The sequence below is a fragment of the Bos grunniens genome, chromosome 18 (assembly GCF_055505025.1).
Source record: "Bos grunniens cultivar Pamir isolate PY7600 chromosome 18, Bosgru_T2T1.0, whole genome shotgun sequence".
NCBI lineage: Eukaryota > Metazoa > Chordata > Mammalia > Artiodactyla > Bovidae > Bos > Bos grunniens.
The window spans coordinates 37,654,696-37,665,580 of NC_141182.1; the positions used below are offsets into that span (position 1 = coordinate 37,654,696).

Here is a 10,885-nt window from a genome sequence, read left to right on the forward strand (position 1 = left end):
ATAGCTCCCATATCCCTGAAACTTTACTATATAATGTCAGCTTTGTAGGATTTTTTTTTTCTCTTTTCCTAAAATAAATTGAAATAACTCAAATGGGCAAAGTATATGGAGCCTGCATGGACCCTTTGAAGCTTTGAATAGCTTTTGTATGGTATTCGTTTTCTGGGGAAAGATTTTTAATTATTAATCCTTTTATAAATGGCATTGATGTTACTCCTCATGCTGGTAAAATGCCCAGACATTTTCTTAACTTCAAGGCAGCTGAGAATTGGGGTGTTTGTCTTAATCCCTTTAAGGATGACTAAAAATAAGAAAGAACTTGGGGACCAGGTTAAATTGTTTTTCTTGTGTTATATTTGTCAGACAAATTTATCCATTATCCAAACTGGACTCATGGACGCCATAGAAATAGCTGGCTGCATCACTATCTTACTGTGCCTGCTTACCCTTTCCTTTTTTCCCCATGATGGGGGATAAGGCAGAACTGACAATGAATAAAGCATATACACTGCTACATTGCCACAAATACCAGATCTCTTACAAGTCCCAATTTACATTATTCTTTAAGATCTGCAGTAACACCACTGTTTGGGTCCAGTATGTACTAGTGAAGACCATGTCTTCTAATTTTGTCAGAGTATACCATAAAATGAATGGAGTGCCTGATGAAATGTAGAAAGGTGAAATGCAGTGAAAGGTTCTCACGGAGGAATGAATTGGCATCTGATCGGGTGCCTACAAGGGAGACAATGACCTCTCTCTTTGGGCTTTATTCTCCATGGAGGAATGAAGTTTCCTCTTTCTGAAGGAAAAAGCAGTGCATTTTCTGGTTTTCCTTTCTGTTTCCTTCAGTCATTTTTACTTCAATTTACCAGATACCGTTTGAAAGCAATTTCATAAACATTGAAGTGGCTATGAAATTCAGTGTTTGTATCTGGCAGGTGGCTTATAAGATCTAAGGAACCACCTGGTTTTGAAGAATTGCGATGATATGTCAAGGTTCAATCAGAGACACAAACCATCTTGAGTGATTAGAACAAAGGATTTATTATAGGGTTTAGGCCTCACATAATTGTGAGAGCTGATAGATTGGACCTTGTAGGCTCTTACCTCAGCATCCAGTATTGGAATTGAAGTTGTCAGTCGGATCAGCAGTTGGGGAAAAAAGCTTGAAATAGACGAGAGAGACTGAACCAGAAACTCATGAGAATAGCTGAATACATGAGCAGAAACTGGTCAGATGTATATAGGGATTCCATTTCCAATCTCAGAGAGACTGGATGACTAGAAAGAGAAGATGGTGCCCTTCACCAAGGAACCATGCATGTACCTGGCCAAAGACTGAAAAGTTGAAGGAGCAGATCCAGCAGGAGCTGGAGAAACTGTGGGTCCAAGTGCTGCTGCACATCCCCTGGGTGAGCCAGCGGATCCCTGATAGTGTATATAAGCTGTCATTGGGCCTGTACCCAGCCACATGCCCCAAACTTCAGAGCATAAAAAAAAAAGGCTGTACTTCACTTCTGCCTTCCAAATATTGCACAAAATGTCACTTGTGGGCAGTGCTAATTTGAAACTGTGCAGGCAAGGTATGCTGGAAAGCAACCATAGTTCTTTCTTAGCTAAGGTGACGCAGCGCAGTCACTTGATGACATGACTCAAAAGAGATCATCTCTGAGCACTCAGATATGTAAATGGGAACTCACACTTTGGAGAAAGGCACCTTTCCAGGAGACTTGTTTCTTGGCAAATTGCCAGGTGTCACTGTTTAGTGACAGCACTTTGCAACTTTCCAAGTTGCATTTTTCTTTTGTTAGAAACTGTTGATACATTTAATTTACTGATCTTTGTAAGCCATGGTACTTTTACATGAAAAATTACTCTCTACAAATGCTAAAGTATCTGATAATCTCGTTTCAGCCAAAATATTTTCACAGGTATTATGGCTTTAATTCAGGCAAACTTTTTGTGATAAAAATTTTGTAAGGTTAAACTCATCAAATTATCTGTATCCTTGTAATTCTTTTAATGTTTTGCCAAATTAAGATGCCCCCAAATCATAGGTTTTCTCAATTTTATACCACTAAAATCATAACTTACGTGATTTTTAAAGATCTCCATCAAAATTGTTTGAGATATTTTAAAGCATATTTTTAGAATCTCAAAGTTTAAAATCTTTCACATTATTTGTGCTCTCATCATTTAATATGTTTAAACTTCCTTCTTCTTTTTGGGGGGATAAATTTAATGTGTTCTTACATGTAAATTTTATTTCCAGTAATTGTAATTCACTGAATTCTTCATACTACAGTTGGTTTTTTTAAGTATTCATTTGTTCTCTACTTGATTAAAATTTTCTAAGTGATTTTGAACAAAATGTAATCAAAATCTAGAGAACTCATTTATTTACAAAATTAATACCATTGTAAAGCAAATAGGTTTTTTTTTTTTTCAATTTGAAAGCAGTCACTGTTTATGAACTGACCAGGTTATAAAAATAATCATGGTAGATACTTCAGTTCTTCCTTCTAATAAGGCTGTTGATCTGATCTTCCCTGTTGCCAACATCTCCATCTTTTACAAAATGAGTGATCTTTCTCTTCACTCCACCTTGTGGAGAAGATAATGTGAAAAGCCACAGGAAGTTGTTTGCTTCTTTGAAACATTTTCCAGCAGTTTAGATCTCATGAATCCGATCCTCTGTGCAGAGGATGCCATATTTACTGAGATCAAACAGTCAACGTGTTATGTCAGGGCAGTTCACTTCTTGTTGATTTTGCCATAACCATGCTTGTAGACAGTTCATTTACTGACTTCAGGTACAAGCTGGAATCAAGATTGCCAGGAGAAATATCAATAACCTCAGATATGCAGATAACACCACCCTTATGGCAGAAAGTGAAGAGGAACTCAAAAGCCTCTTGATGAAAGTGAAAGTGGAGAGTGAAAAAGTTGGCTTAAAACTCAACATTCAGAAAACGAAGATCATGGCATCCGGTCCCACCACTTCATGGGAAATAGATGGGGAAACTGTGGAAACAGTGTCAGACTTTATTTTTCTGGGCTCCAAAATCACTACAGATGGTGACTGCAGCCATGAAATTAAAAGACGCTTACTCCTTGGAAGGAAAGTTATGACCAACCTAGATAGCATATTCAAAAGCAGAGACATTACTTTGCCAACAAAGGTCCGTCTAGTCAAGGCTATGGTTTTTCCTGTGATCATGTATGGATGTGAGAGTTGGACTGTGAAGAAGGCTGAGCACCGAAGAATTGATGCTTTTGAACTGTGGTGTTGGAGAAGACTCTTGAGAGTCCCTTGGACTGCAAGGAGATCCAACCAGTCCATTCTGAAGGAGATCAGCCCCGGGATTTCTTTGGAAGGAATGATGTTAAAGCTGAAACTCCAGTACTTTGGCCACCTCATGTTAAGAGTTGACTCATTGGAAAAGACTCTGATGCTGTGAGGGATTGGGGGCAAGAGGAGAAGGGGACGACAGAGGATGAGATGGCTGGATGGCATCACTGACCCAATAGACGTGAGTCTCAGTGAACTCCGGGAGTTGGTGATGGACAGGGAGGCCTGGCGTGCTGCGATTCATGGGGTCGCAAAGAGTCGGACATGACTGAGTGACTGATCTGAATCTGAATCTGAATGCAATGTGTAGCTCCACAGTTCTCAGCATGTTAATTGAAGCCTTGTTGAACTTCAAAAAGGTGCCACTGAAAATCTGACAGAGGCAGAGAAGCCGCAACCTTTTCAGACCTTTGGGATCAGACCACTGATAGCTCTGATCCTGATGACAAATGCCAATTTGGGTTCTCCAGACACAAAGAAGTTGCTGACTTTTCTTGCCATCCTGAATTCTCAGTTCTGTATATCTGCCTATATTCCTTGTGATAACGCTTAGCTTTTTCACGGATAAGCTTCCTCCTTGCCTTTTGAAGCATCTTTGGGGCAAACTTCTGCTCAGATGCTTGATCTCAGGTGCTCTGTGAAATCCTTCTGCTGTTTCTGGCACAGCAGACGCCTCTTTCTTCTCTTCTTCAGCCTGCATGGTTCCAGCCAGGAAAGAGGCCAAATAGGTTGATTTTTAAGGTAGTTCTTCAAAATTTCAAATCTAAAACCCAAATGACAATAATGATGAACAGCAAAGAAAGAAAAATCATAGTCATGGTAAAGTTTTTTTTAAAAGTTAATTTTGCATCAGTTTAGTCAAAAAGTCTTTGTACTGCAATTACTGTATTTTGAGTATATGAAATGTAAATTAACAACTATTTCAACTAAAATCTCATATGAGTGAAATTAAAAATGAGTCATTTGATGTAAATGAAAAGCCATGGTTGGTAGAGTGGTATGCAACTGCACTTTCTATAGCTTTACAGACTTTATCATCATTATTTGGAATAGTGTTCTTTGAATAACCCCTCATGTTGTAAGTAGAATAAAACTAATACAATATTGTAAAGTTTAAAAAAAAAAAAAAAAGAATACAGTACTTCATTAGCAGTTTTGTTTTTTGCTTTACTCGTGATCAGTGATACCACTATGATCCCTGCATGGTGGATGGTAAATGTTAACACATACATTGTGAAAGTTATAAGCTCTCATGAGCTTTTTTAAGAAGCAGAAATTCAAACTTTAGGTTGTCTTTAAATATGTATCTTTTGTGGTTTTTAACTTACTGCTGGCTTAAGAGTTTATTGAAAAAGAGAAAAGTGAAAGTGAAGTCGCTCAGTCATGTCGGACTCTTTGCGACCCCATAGACTGTAGCCTACCAGGGTCTTCTGTCTATGGGATTTTCCAGGCAATAGTACTGGAGTGGATTGCCATTTCCTTCTCCAGAAGAATAGAAAAGTATTTTCAAATACTTAAACAAATAAATATGTAGTTATATGTTCTCACCATACACTGAAGGAGGAAACTCAATAGTCAAAGCACACAGGCTACTCTAATAGGATCCATAACAGGACTGCTATAATTTTCCAGTTTTCCTGCTGATTTCACTGCCTTTGTACATCTTACAGTCATGGACTATGGCATGTAAGAATCCAGCAAAGACAGTAGTGACAGATACTTCTCTCACCACCATAAACCAGAGGGGTTAGATCTTCCCAAGTGTTTATTTTATCAATGAGTACCCTGCAAGTTGTCCTTGAAAAAGAGGAATGAATTGCCCCTGGGAAGGGTCTGGGAGAGAGAGATGGACTAGGAGTGGTCATCTTTCAGATGTAGCCATGAGCTAGTGTGAGAATTCTATTATTGCACGTGCATTTCATCTGCAAGTTAAAAAAAAAAATATGGCAGAAGTTGGAAGTACAAAGTACAGTTCTACTAGAACCACCTTGGATTTTTTTTTAACGCAGTTTTGACTAGTGATACTTCATTAATAAGACAAAAATCTAAAACAAATTCTAAAACAAATGGGTAACAGCAGCAACCTGGGATTGTCCTGGGCAAATCAGAATATGTGGTCACCTAACCTGAAGGCAAAATTTGTTTGTCTATGTGCTTATTTTATTGCTAAGTTAGAGAACTTGATGTATTTGGTTGACCAAGAAGTTTGTTCTGGTTTTTCCATTACATTGTATAGAAAAACTTGAATGAACAGTTTGGCCAACCCTATAGATGTTCTCAACTCTAATCTTCCTTGGTTGGTAAAGAGACTGTTCTAAGGAAAACTAGGTTGTAGTGAAACGATAAGTTAGTGTTGAAATTGTGTTAGTCTTCTTAGTCATCTTTAGGAGAGTGGAACCCATTTGGTTTGATATTATCAAACTTGAGATTATTCTGAATATTACTTAGTCTAGAAGGCTGCACACAGTGTTTTACACTGACCTAACTGGTAGAGATGCTTATTATTAAATGGAAATATTTGTTCAGAGTTAGAATAATTTCTAAAATTATAGTTTCTGCAGGAAATAAAAAAAAATATATCAAATCCTGAAAACTCCAGCTAGGGTTCACATTTTTAACAAATCAGCAGGCATTTGAAACAGAGAAATGGCTTTATTCTGCTAGCTTATTTTACTAGTTGTTATCCTCTCCTAACCCACTCCAATAGTCTTGCCTGAAAAATTCTACGGACAGACGAGCCTGTCGGGCTATAGTCCTTGGGGTCCCAAAGAGTCGGACACGACTGAACACACAAGGACACAGGCATAACATAGTGCCGGCTCTGCCTAGTGCATCCGTCCAAAAGGGGTACCTTTAACCCTGGTAGGCCTCCTGTGAGGAACGGGTTTTCTCTTGCAACTTAAGCCTAAATGATTCCTGCTTACAAGAACAGGTTTCAGGTTAAAACAATCTTGCTTGGCTTTATTTTGAACATTTACATTTCCTTATTGTAGCCTGTCACTGGTTATTCAAAAACTTTCCTTGAGGAGTTTGGAGTAGCTTTTTTTCCACTCTTGAACATCATTGGTTTATGTGTATGAGCTGCTGTAAAGTGCAGTGATTGCTTAAAAACACTATAGTTACTTTAAAAAGATGACTTTGATTGTGTTTTTTGTTCCCATCACAATAACACTTTGCAGGTGATTATTAAATTAGAGATTTTCTTTGTTTTTCTAACAAAAAAAAAACCTTTTTTATGTCAGCGCCAATTATGAGTGGTAATTTTTCACATTTTACAAAAGATTTTTCTGTCCTACCTCCACGCCCCTCCCCCAGATAAAGAAGGGCTTTGACATTCTATGACAGGGAGGGTTTTTTGCATACACAGTGCTTTTGACTTTTCTTTAAAAAAAATCTGTTGACTCTATTGAAATGTGACAGGACAATATTTAACCTGAATAGAGGCATGTTGACTCCTCTTATTAAAACTGACAGTTAAGGACGTTTCTCTCTTTATTCCTTCTGATACACGCAGACAAGTCTTCACTGCTAACTAGTATACAAAATCAAAAACAAAAAAATACAGAGCAAAGAGATGACTACCTTATAAACAATATATGAATGACAATTGCAAGTTTAATCTAGCAAAGAAACCTTTTTTTATCCTTTAAGAAAATTAAAGCCCTTTCAAATTAGCTTGATATATGAAGACAGACTGACATCATTAATTTTCAAGTATTCACTCTTCTTCCCTAGCTGCCTTTCTCTCAAAGATAGGCAACATTCCACTAAGCCCTGGACAGGGCCACAGCGACACCTATGGAGAGAGTCCAGGGCCTCCATTGAGCCTTGTGTAGAGCTCACAGCCTTGTGTCATGTTTCTCAGAATTCCTTTGCTTATTCTGCTGTCATGAAATAAAAATGGTGGCCATGGAGATTTGTCCCTGAGCTCCCTACTACCTGATGGTTGCTTTCTCTGTTTCAAAAAAATATACATGGCTGAAAATATTAAGATCAAGCTTTCAAGTTCTTTCTGTTTTGTTGAACCAATAAAGAGACTTATTAGCATGAATGAGGCTTTGTGCATGGAGTGGGCCTCTTGGGAAGCGTGCAATTGGGAACCGGATGCCAGCTTTCAGAAAGAGGAGGAAACTGTATGGCATTTGGATGTCTTTGGGTACTTGCCCACTCTCCTTAACTTCCAGGTTCAAATTTCTTAAAAGGAACTGTTGTCTTTCTCCTGTGTCATACACTGGATATTTATGTGATGTAAATAAACTGTCCACTGAGACTCACACTTTTTGTTTGCGGGGGGGAGGTGGTAAGAGGAGGATATTACACAATTAATGGTAGAGTCATTTTTGTTGTAATATAATTGGAGCTGTAGCAAAATCATGAATGGAACTATTTGTTACAGAGCCAGCAAAGTTACCTCTTATTCTCCTTTTCCTGCTGAACCTTCTTTTCTCTGCATTTATCACTGGAAAAGGGTCCTTTCAATGGTCATCAAGGCTTTCAACATTTTGTTGTGGAGAGTCAAAAAGATAGCAGTCTGTTCCATGGCAGACTTCTATGTCAAGCCTGCAGAAGAATTAGTCTTCTGTGTATTGATATTGATCTGTCCAGTTTAGTCTCTAGAGATCCCCTATTTCTATTTCTCTGGTTATCCTAAAAAGGGCCAGGTGAGACCCTTGGTCAAAGCAGCCTGTAGATTGTATTATAGAAGCAAATCTAGATTTTTTTTTCTTTCTTGAGTAGAAGGACCCAGTGGTGCCTGTGGTAACCAAGACTTCCCTTAGATCTTCAGGTCTAAAGCTGTCAAAAAACATTTAAAATATGTGTGTGAATTAACGTTCCTGTCCTTTGTGTTTGTCAAGATTGTGGGAAAGGCTGCCAAGTCTTTCCTGGTGTCTTAGTTGGGGTTATCCCCCAAGTAGACCTCAGGGCAAGGATTTAATGCAAGTAGTTCATCTGAAAAATGGTCTCGGCTGTGCTGGAGGGGACTGGAGGCAGGAAAGGCAGCCATTGAGGGATGTGGAAAAGTAGGTCAGTGCTGTGGGGAACTGGAGCTTTGTCCTGTCAGGGGTCATTAGAGGCTATGTAGACCATCCTTTATAAAGAGACATTTGAGGGACAAGAACATTCTTTATCCATAACTACTGTCTCTTGTTAGTTGAAGGTCACTCCTGAGCATCCGTTTCTTAGCACTTCAGGTCTCTTTTCTGTCCTGAACCCACCACCTTGGCTAGAGAGAGAGCAGGAAGATATGTGTATGAGAACTTTCTGCTGACCATCTCTGGGGTGGCCTGACGGGGTACAGGAAAGACACCAGGAGCTTCTGGTGCACATGCTTCCTGTGGTTTAGAGAAGTAAGTACAGTTACAACTGTGTGTGTGTGTTATCTATTGAGGGTGGGGATTATTAGTTCTTCTTAGACTTAAAGTATGTATATGTGTGTGATGCTGGATACTACCACTGTGAGACTCAAGTAGAGATACAGGGCTCTTGTTACATATGGAGTGAACAATATATCTGTCAAGGGCAGGAGGAAGGAGCTACACATTCCCTGGTTCTCTGCTTGGTTATTTGAGCTCTAACTGAATGTGAGAAGCAAAAAGAAGAGACACCAAGACTGCTAATAAATCACAAGAGTTATCATGAATGAGATGGAGTGGTGGGCCATGAGAAGTTTTATTTTCGCTTGATTTTGGCGGCCATTAGCTCTAGAATGGTGCTATAGTAGAACTTCTTGCTAGTTTCATGTAGCTGTTGAGATATGGCTAATGTGACTGTATTAGTTATCTAGGGCTTCCAAAGCAAAATACCAGAGACAGAGTGGTTTACACAACAGAAATTTATTTTCTCTCAGTTCTGAATGCTGTAAATCTGAGATCAACGTGTTGGTAGGGTTGATTTCATTCCAAGGCCTCACTCACTGGCTTTCCAGCAGTTGCCCTTTTGCTCTGTGTCCTTATGGTCTTTGTGCACACGCATCCCTTGTATATCTCTGTGTATATTAATTTCCTCTTCTTATAAGGACACCAATTAGATCGAATTGAGACTCACCCTAATGCCTGCATTTTAACTTAGTTGCCTCTTTAAAGATCTCATGTAGTTACATTCTCAGATTTTAAGGGTTAGGACTTAAATGTATGGATTTGGGGGAGGCGACAGAATTCTGTCCATAATAGTGACTGAAGAGCTGTAATTTCTAACTTTATCTAATTTTAATTAATTTAAATTTAAATTGCTACATGCCCCTGGTGGCTAATATCAGGCAGTGAAGATCTAGAAGATATATTAACTCTTCTACTATGAATCCAGAAAGGTCTGGATGGGACTTTTTCCTTGACCATCAAGGGGATGGTACTAATATCCAATCTGTTACTGGCTTTCTCTTTATCATCTCCTACATTTACTCTCCTCTGTAGCTAATTGATTTGGGTGCCCCAAGCTTAGCTACATCAGGGGCCAGTGTCCACTGATGTAGACACTCTTACCTATCCACTCTTCCTTTGAAACAACGGAACACATTTATTTAATGGATGGTGAGAGAAACCCACTAAAGGGGCAAAACTAAATAGTTTAATATTTTCAAAATATTGTCTCCATTATGCTACAGCTAATAGGGCTACTAAAGAGTTAGATGAGTACATGGGGCAAGGGTGTGGCAGGGCCAGGGAGGGATGGTGTCTGAGTGGATGTCCCGTTCTGTAACCTGAATCACTCATGGTTTGAAGGGGTAGCTGGGTTTTATTCTTAGCACCACTGCCCATCCCTTCTTCTAAGTAGCTCAAATCATGTCCTGACCTGGTGTCTAAGGGCTGCCAGTTTGAGAGAATTACAAAAGAGAATAAAGGGAGGGGCTTGGGTAGCTCCTCCCTGCTTCTCCATTCCCTTCTCTTACTTCTGTGCTCCACCCAGTTCTTTGATCCCCCAACCTCAACATCTAGGCACAGAGAAGAAAGTGGCAAAAATGAAAAATGGTGTCTGGCTTCCTTCAGTTCAGTTCAGTTCATTTCAGTCGCTCAGTCGTGTCCGGTTCTTTGCGACCCCATGAATCACAGCACGCCAGGCCTCCCTGTCCATTACCAGCTCCCGGAGTTCACTCAGACTCACGTCCATGAAGTCAGTGATGTCATCCAGCCATCTCATCCTCTGTCGTCCCCTTTTCCTCCTGCCCGCAATCCCTCCCAGCATCAGAGTCTTTTCCAATGAGTCCAAAGCACTGGAGTTTCAGCTTTAGCATCATTTCTTCCAAAGAAATCCCAGGGCTGATCTCCTTTAGAATGGACTGGTTGGATCTCCTTGCCTCCCTATTGCAACCTTGGTCCCTGTCCCACTGGGGACCACAGTCAGCTTCAAACTTAGCCCCTCCTGAGCTAGGTTGGGTGATGCAGGAGAGCTGTTGGCCTGCAAGCCTGAGCACATACGTCCTTTGCTGCTGCCTGGAGGAAACAACCCTAGTGGCGGGGGCTTGGCAAAGCACAGAGCGTTGGAAATCAGCCTGGGCCAAAAATGCAGGTCTAGTTTTCTTTTTATATATAAAAG

At 39.7% G+C, this 10,885-nt stretch overlaps 1 pseudogene; it reads right to left on the minus strand.

Annotated features, from left to right (window-relative positions):
* Positions 1-2,512: 2,512 nt before the first annotated feature.
* Positions 2,513-3,948, minus strand: LOC147353500 (large ribosomal subunit protein uL30-like; annotated as a pseudogene).
* Positions 3,949-10,885: the final 6,937 nt, after the last annotated feature.